The sequence below is a fragment of the Mustela nigripes genome, chromosome 7, assembly GCF_022355385.1.
Source record: "Mustela nigripes isolate SB6536 chromosome 7, MUSNIG.SB6536, whole genome shotgun sequence".
NCBI lineage: Eukaryota > Metazoa > Chordata > Mammalia > Carnivora > Mustelidae > Mustela > Mustela nigripes.
The window spans coordinates 75458952-75466629 of record NC_081563.1 but is presented as its reverse complement, the minus strand read 5'-3'; the positions used below and the strand labels follow the sequence as shown (position 1 = coordinate 75466629).

General features: G+C 41.6%; 1 long non-coding RNA gene across 1 annotated transcript in view; it reads left to right on the top strand.

Annotated features, from left to right (window-relative positions):
* Positions 1-6655, top strand: part of LOC132021584 (uncharacterized) — a 19331-nt gene extending 12676 nt beyond the window's left edge. Inside the window, exons 5-7 of the long non-coding RNA XR_009405396.1 lie at positions 495-629; positions 744-806; positions 6570-6655. This is a non-coding gene — a long non-coding RNA (uncharacterized LOC132021584). The remainder of the gene's footprint in view (positions 1-494; positions 630-743; positions 807-6569) is intronic.
* Positions 6656-7678: the final 1023 nt, after the last annotated feature.

Below are 7678 nucleotides of genomic sequence, written 5' to 3'. Positions count from 1 at the left end.
GGCCACCTGAGTGTCGGCAGTCTTGAAATCAGTCCATGGCATCCTAGGGGAGACTGTTGACCCAGTACTCTTCCATTTATACCTTCCTTTGTTTATTCATCAGTGACAACATCAGGAATTCCTTGTGCTTATCAAACAGGTCAGGTAGGGGTGGCCTGAGGTCCTCTGAATCCCCTCCAAACATAGACCCTTGTGTGGATTAGTGCAGCATACTCAGCAGTGTTGTTCCCTGTCCTCCCAAACAAGAAGGCATCTCATTTCCAAGATGGTCAAAGTCATGGCTTGTTGGCATAATTTCCTATGGAGGGGAAAGTGTTGAGGTGTCCATCTGTGTTTGCTCCCCTCCAAAACTGAGCACCGAGCACAACCATGCTTGGATCCAGTGTTTCTTCTTGCTGGTCATTGTAGTTCCTAACACCGGTGTGTGATAAGGGAAGAGCACGTTTCTGTCCACAGATGACATCAGCAAATTTCATCTCAGCCCCTCCTCACAGGTATCTTATGGTTGGCGCCTTTCCTACCAGTCTCAGATGGGAAAACCAAGTCCCTCAGAACTTCACTGCCCGAGATCATAAGACACTCAGAGGGTGGACTAGAAACCAAGTTCGGTGCTCTTCCTCCTAGAGCAGGTAAAGTGTGTGATGCTTCTCTGGAAACACCATGTAAAAAAGTAGAGATTTAAAAAGATTTCATGTCGGTCCAATGAATGATTTAATCACAGCTAAGGTTTATTTTCTCCACAGGTTCAAATACTGAAATTTCATCAAGTTCAAAAAATACGGATGAAGGTTTGGCTAAAATATTTGGTAAGTACCTCCCTAGTGTGAAGCTACCCTACTGTTTGAAAGAGTCTCACCCTTCTCGAGGGTCATCTCTCAGCTAACCCTATGTTTTGATGGGAGGGAAAGTGCTGGCGTTGATGCTGCAGCAAATTCTTTAAAGAGTCAGAGTCCCAGGAAATTAGGAAAGTATGGAAGGTAAACACTTGGCAAGGATTCTGGTCCTCAGAGAGAGCTCCGTGCAGCAGAGCAGGACTACCACATGGGAATTATTTCAGGTGCTGAGCTGGACCCCACCCTAGACCAGCAGCATCACATCTGCCTGATGAGGGGCCTGGGAGATTCCTGTAGCAATGGATGGTGAGGCCTGAGGCTGAGATAAACCTTCTCCCCAGGTCTTCAGCCCTAGCTGAGCACAAGGATCCCCTGGAGAGATTGTTAAAAAGAGGCAGACAGCTCCTCCTCCCTTCTCTCCCACACCAGTGATCAGATTCCTTGGTGGGGGATGATCTTGCTCTGGGACTTTTTTCCCAGAGAAGGCTCTCGTCTCTGGTGGTGTGTGTGGATTAGGGGTAGACGCTGAGAGTTACATCTGGTCTGAGAAAGAGCTCTCAGGAGTGTGAGCACTGATGCTTCCCTCTGGATTATGACCTGTTGGATGTTCTGATTGCAGAACTATGCCTGCCAGTCCTGCTTGGAGGGGCCATCTCTCTACATGGGACATGGGCCTTTTTTTCCAGGAACTGCCCCATGTTGGGAATTCTGGGTTTGTCCTTCCTCCACGTGTGCTATTAAAGAGGCTCCAGGGGACCTGCACTGAGTGTCTGGCTGGTTGCAGGCTGGGTAGTTACCATGACTGAATGAGTGAAGGGATTCAGATAGCTCTTGCAGCCAACTTACTGTGCTGGGAATTCTCACCTGGGAATCAGAGACTTTTGTCCTTTTTGCAGAAGCCCCATGTCTCTGAATCCCACCCCACATGTGTGGAAGGGGAGTGAGTGAGTGTGAAGGTGGGTGTCTGGTTTGGGGTTTGGGAGGATCCCTTTATACCCCAAAGGCCTATTGACCTTCCCAGCACCACATTAGTGTTGGCCTTGGCATTGGGGGGCCACCAATAAAATTTCCAGGTTTTCTCTGAGCAACAATTCAGGATCTTGTAGGTCAGCACATCTTTCATGGAAAGGGCTGGTAATGAGAACTTATCATTTTTTAAAATATTTTATTTATTTATTTGACAGAGAGAGACCACAAGTAGACAGAGAGGCAGGCAGAGAGAGAGAGGGAAGCAGGCTCTCCGCTGAGCAGAGAGCCCGATGCGGGACTCGATCCCAGGACCCCGAGATCATGACCTGAGCCGAAGGCAGCAGCTTAACCCACTGAGCCACCCAGGCGCCCAAGAACTTATCATTTTACTAGTAATTCCTTTAGCTGATTTTTGGGTGTTGCTGTTGTAAGCACCTATTTTATCAAGAGTAGACTACCCACCAATGTAACAACAACCCTTAAAAAAGAACTCAGTATAAATATCATATCAATGGAATTTTGATTATTTTTTTGTGGCTTAGCAAAGTTAACCTAGAAGGGGAAAAATGAAACCGTTGTCCCCCAGGGAGAAATAGACACTGCCTTTAAAAAAGAAGGAGGGGTGCCTAGGTGGCTCAATCAGTTAAATGTCCAGTTCTTGGTTTTGGCTCAGGTCATGATCTCAAGGTTGTGAGATCAAGCCCCACCTCAGGCTTCATGTTCAGTGGGGAGTCTGCTTGAGATTCTCTCTCTCCCTTTCTCCCCCTCCAATCATGCTCTCTCTCTCTAAATAAACAAAAATAAATAAAATAAAAAATTAAAAAAAATCTTTTAAAAAATAAAATACAAATAAAAGGAGAAATTAATATATTTCAAAAAATAGAACTATGAAAAAGTACTAACAGTTTTATAAAGGAAGAGTTTTCTGAACTTACAGAATCTGTTATCTATAAGTGCTGAGTCTTTTCTTTCCCTGCCACTAGCCTCCACCCAATTTTTGTAGGTACAGTGTTCATATACAACATTTTTTCCCCGAAGATTTTATTTATGTATCTGACAGAGAGAGAGAGATCACAAGTAGGTAGAGAGGGGGAAGCAGGCTCCCTGCTGAGCAGAGAACACGACGTGGGCTCGATCCCAGGACCTTGAGATGATGACCTGAGCCGAAGGCAGAGGCTTAACCCACTGAGCTACCCAGGTGCCCCTGTATACAGCATTTGTAAATGAATTTTGAAACCCTCTGAGGAGAACCTTGCCCTTTGACTTTGTCATGTCGTGGCAATCCTGATGTGACATGGAATTCTCTGGGTCAGCCCCTCCCTCACTCCTGGGATCTTGGTGGGGACTGTCACCAGTCTGCAGCAGTCCTCCCAAGACTACCTCAAAGACTTTTCATGATGCTTGCAGCTCATTGAATCAGCGTCCTTAGTCCCAAGTTTCCTGCATGTCACGTACTGACCCATCAGGGCTGCCGAGATCATGGTGAGCACCAGTGTATAGGTGAAGGGAGTTGACTGACACCTGACATCTACACACAGGAATGATTTTTGAGGTGTAAACATCATGGTCAACTGGATTCAGAACTCAGCCTTACCTGGCAGGACCCACTTCCTCTTCTCAGTCTGCTTAGCTTAGTGCCTGCCTTCTGGCTTTCTTGGGCTGAGTTGGTTTTCCTCTCCTGTCTGCTCTGTCCCTTGTCTAATTGCTCTGTGCAACTGTGTCACTGTGTTTGCTTGTGTCTGTGTGTACTTCTGCCTCTCCCACATGTCTCGATGGCTCAGGGTTGCAGACCAGGCAGTGTGTTTCCATCTGCTTTGTTTTTGTCTTCTTTAAAATATTTTTAAAATATTTAACCATTCAGCACCGACAATGTATGTCAACTGTTATACAGAGTTTCTTTGAACAATTTGGGTTCCAAATGTTTATTTTGGTCCTATTATTTGAAGTTGGACCAAATTTTACCCTCAAAACAGTACAATATGATTCACAGTGATACCACCTTATGTACCCCTCCCCACATTTATTGAGACACAATTGACATATAACACTGTATAAGTTTAAGGTGTAAACATGGTGATTTGATACATATTATATGATGCAAAATGAAGAACATCACAGTATTAACCTAATTTCCTCCATCACGCCCTGTAATTATTTCTTCTTTATGCTGAGAACATTTAAGATCTACTATCTTAGCACCTTCCAAGTATGTAATATGGTATCATGAACTATAATCACAATGTTGTACATTGTATACCCAGAACTTACTCATCTTGTAATTGGAACTTTGAAACGTGATCAATATCTCCCCATTTCCCCCAACCCTGACCCCTGGAAATCACTATTCTATTTTCTGTTTCTATGAGTTTAGTTTTTTTAGATTTTATGTAGAAGTGAGATCATATAGTATTTGTGTTTCTCTGTTTGACTTATTTCATTCAGCATAATGCCCTCAAGGTCTGTTTATGTTGTTGCAAAAGACAGGGTTTTCTTCTTTCTCATGGCTGAATAGTATTATGTATTATATAAAATTATGTAATATATATCATCACCTTTTCTTTCCATTTATTCACTGATGGACACTTAGATTGCTTTTACATCTTGGTTATTGTGAATAATGCTGAAGTGAACACAGGAATGGAGATAATTTCCTCAAGATCCTGTGTGCAGTTCCTTTGGATATATACTCACAGGTGGGACTGCTGGGTCATATGATAGTTCTATTTTTAATTTTAATTTTTTAAATTTTAATTAATTATATATATAATCCATATATATAATAAATAATTATATATATATAATTTATTTTTAATTTTAATTGTTCCCTTGGAGCCCATAAAATTTACATTTCCACCAACAGTGCATAAGGGTCTCCTTTCCTTCACATCCTCATGAACACTTATTTCTTGTCTTTTTGATGACCAGCCATTCTCACAGGTGTAAGAATGTGGTTTTGATTTGTATTTCTCTGATGATAAGTGATGTTGACATCATTTCAAGTATCTGTTGGCCATTTTAAAAAATGTCTTATTTATTTATATGACAGGTCACAAGTAGGCAGAGAGGCAGGCAGAGAAAGAGGGGGAAGCAGGCTCCCTGCTGAGCAAAGAGCCCAATGCGGGGCTCGATCCCAGGATCCTGAGATCATTACCTGAGCTGAAGGCAGAGGGCTAACCCACTGGGCCACCCAGGCACCTGGCTATTTTTATGTCTTCTCTAGAATAATATCTAATTCCTCTTCCCATTTAAAAGTCCGATTGTTTGTTTTTTTGCTACTGAGTTGTATGAGTTCTTTATGTATTTTGGATATTAACCCCTTATCAGATATATGATTCCATTCTGTAGGTTGCTTTTCAATTTGTTGATTGTTTCTTTCATTGTACAAAAAACCTTTGTAGTCTAATGTAGTCCCACTCGTTTATTCTTGCTTTTGTTTCCTGTGCTTTTGATATCATATCCAAAAAATTGTTGCCAAGAACTATAGGAAACAAACTGAATGTTGCTGGAGGGGAGGTGTGGAGGAGGATGGGGTAATTGGGTGTTGGGCATTAAAGAGGGCATTTGAAGTAACAAGCACTAGTAGTTGTATGCAACTGATGAATCACTAAATTCCACCTCTGAAACTAATGATACAGTATATGTTAATTAAATTGAATTTATGCATTTATTTATTTTAAAAGATTTTATTTATTTACTTATTTGAGAGAGAGAGTGGGCTATGAGTGGGGGGAGGGGCATAAGGAGAAGAGAGAGAATCTCAAGCAGACCCCCCCATGAGTGCAGAGCCAGACATGGGGCTTGATCTCACGACTCTGAGATCATGACCTGGGTTGGAATCAAGAGTAAGATACTCACCAGCTGAGCCACCCTGGCTTCCCTTAATTGAATTTGAATTAAAAAAAAAAAAAAAAAGACATGTCAAGGAACTTTTCTCTTACAGTTTCTTCTAGGAGTTTTGTGACTTCCGTTATTAAGTCATTAATCCATTCTGAGTCATTTTTTGTGAGTTGTGTACTACAGTGGTCCACTTTCACTCTTCTGCCTGTGGTTATTCAGATTTCTCAACACCATTTATCAAAGAGACTCTCTTTTCCCCATTGAGTATTCTTGGCTCCCGTGTCAAATATGAGTTGACTCTATATGCAAGGTTTGTTCTTGGGCTCTCAGTTTTGTTCCATTAGTCTACGTGTTTATTTTTGTGCCATGCAGTTTTTATGCTGTGATTGCTATTGCTTTGTAGTTTGAAATCGGGAAGTGTGGTGCCTGCCTCCAGCTTTGTTCCTTTCTCAAGATTCCTTTAGCTATTCCGGATCTTCTGTGGTTCCAAATGAATTTTAGGGTTGTTGTTTTTTTAATTTCTGTGGAAAATGTCATGGGGATTTTATTTATTTATTTATAGCAGGAACATGAGCACAGGGTGTAGGGGCAGAGGGAGAGGAAGAGGTAGAATCTTAAGCAGGCTCCACCCAGCTCAGAGCCTGATGGCAGGCAAAGTCACAACGTTGAGATCATGACCTGAGCCAGAATTAGGATTTGGATGCCTAACTGACTGAACCACCCAGGTGCCCCCAATCTCAATTTTTCAGAAATGATTTAGATAGGCCAAAATCTCCTTCCCCAGACCAGGCATTTTAGAGCATAATGTTATATATCCATTGCATTTGTATCGTTTATTCACTGAATTCATAGACTAGTTCTGTTGCTTATAGAGTAGATATATCAATCATGGACTTCTGATATTAACATGCCTTTCTCGCTTCACTTGAGATGAAATTCTACTACAAGTGTTTTCCAAAGTTCCATTTGATGAAACAAGAACAGCGGGAAAGTCAATTACAAAGAGAGACGTGAAAAAAAGCAAGTATACATCTTCAAAATTATAAGTGCACGTTTATAAAGGTCTATGTATTGTATCATTTGTACTACCCTATCATTTTAGCATTCTTAACCCAGGTATGTAGAGGCAAAACCAAACTGAGATGTGGAAGAAAAAATTATCTGATATACTCTTTATAACCTTCTACCGACTATGGAGGTCTGTGGCCTAAAGTATAAATAGCACTGTATTGCAGGGAGATCTCTGAAGTTCAGAGTTCACGTGTCAGGCAGGTTCTCTCACTCTGGAGGCTGTTCAGAGGATACGAACCGGATTTGCAAGTGGTGCTCACTGTCCTTGGTAACACTTGGTGTGGGTAGTGTAAGGACTTTCTAGTCAACAGTACTTTATAGTTCAATGTGCATGAGCGCCCTGGGCACTGGCATGGGATAGTAAAGCTTTCCCACATTCCTCCCCATGATCTATCTCCCCACCCTACACTCTAGCCTCTGGAAAATATTTGCACTGAGAGACAGAGATCTCTGCCTTTGGACTGACGCTCAAATGCCAAAGCTGAGGGGAAGAAGCTGGTCTCAAATGCAGAAAACATGTACATTAGCATAAATCCCACAAGTGACAGTGAACCCCTTTAAGGTGGACACTGTGTGCATTAGGAAATGTTTAGATTGAGGAATTGTTTATCAGGATAATCCAGGCATGTATGCTGTGTTGAAATTATAAACCTATTAGTAAACCATTTTTATAGCCAATGGTCCTCCCATTGCATTTTATAAACTACAGATTGAAGTGAATATTTTACTGTATAATAATGATGGTGTATTCTGCACGATGTTTTTATGTTCCCTTGGCTGACACAATAGGAAGAACACATTTTTGACAAAGTGCTTGAATGACTGAGTGTATCTATTCCTCATGATTCACCACTGTTTCATCTCTAGAAAACTGTATTTGTCACTAGTTGGATCAAAGTCGTCATACTTTAAATCTTTGGCATCCACCATGTAGGCTTCCCTACCAATTTTTTTTTTTGTAGGGTTGA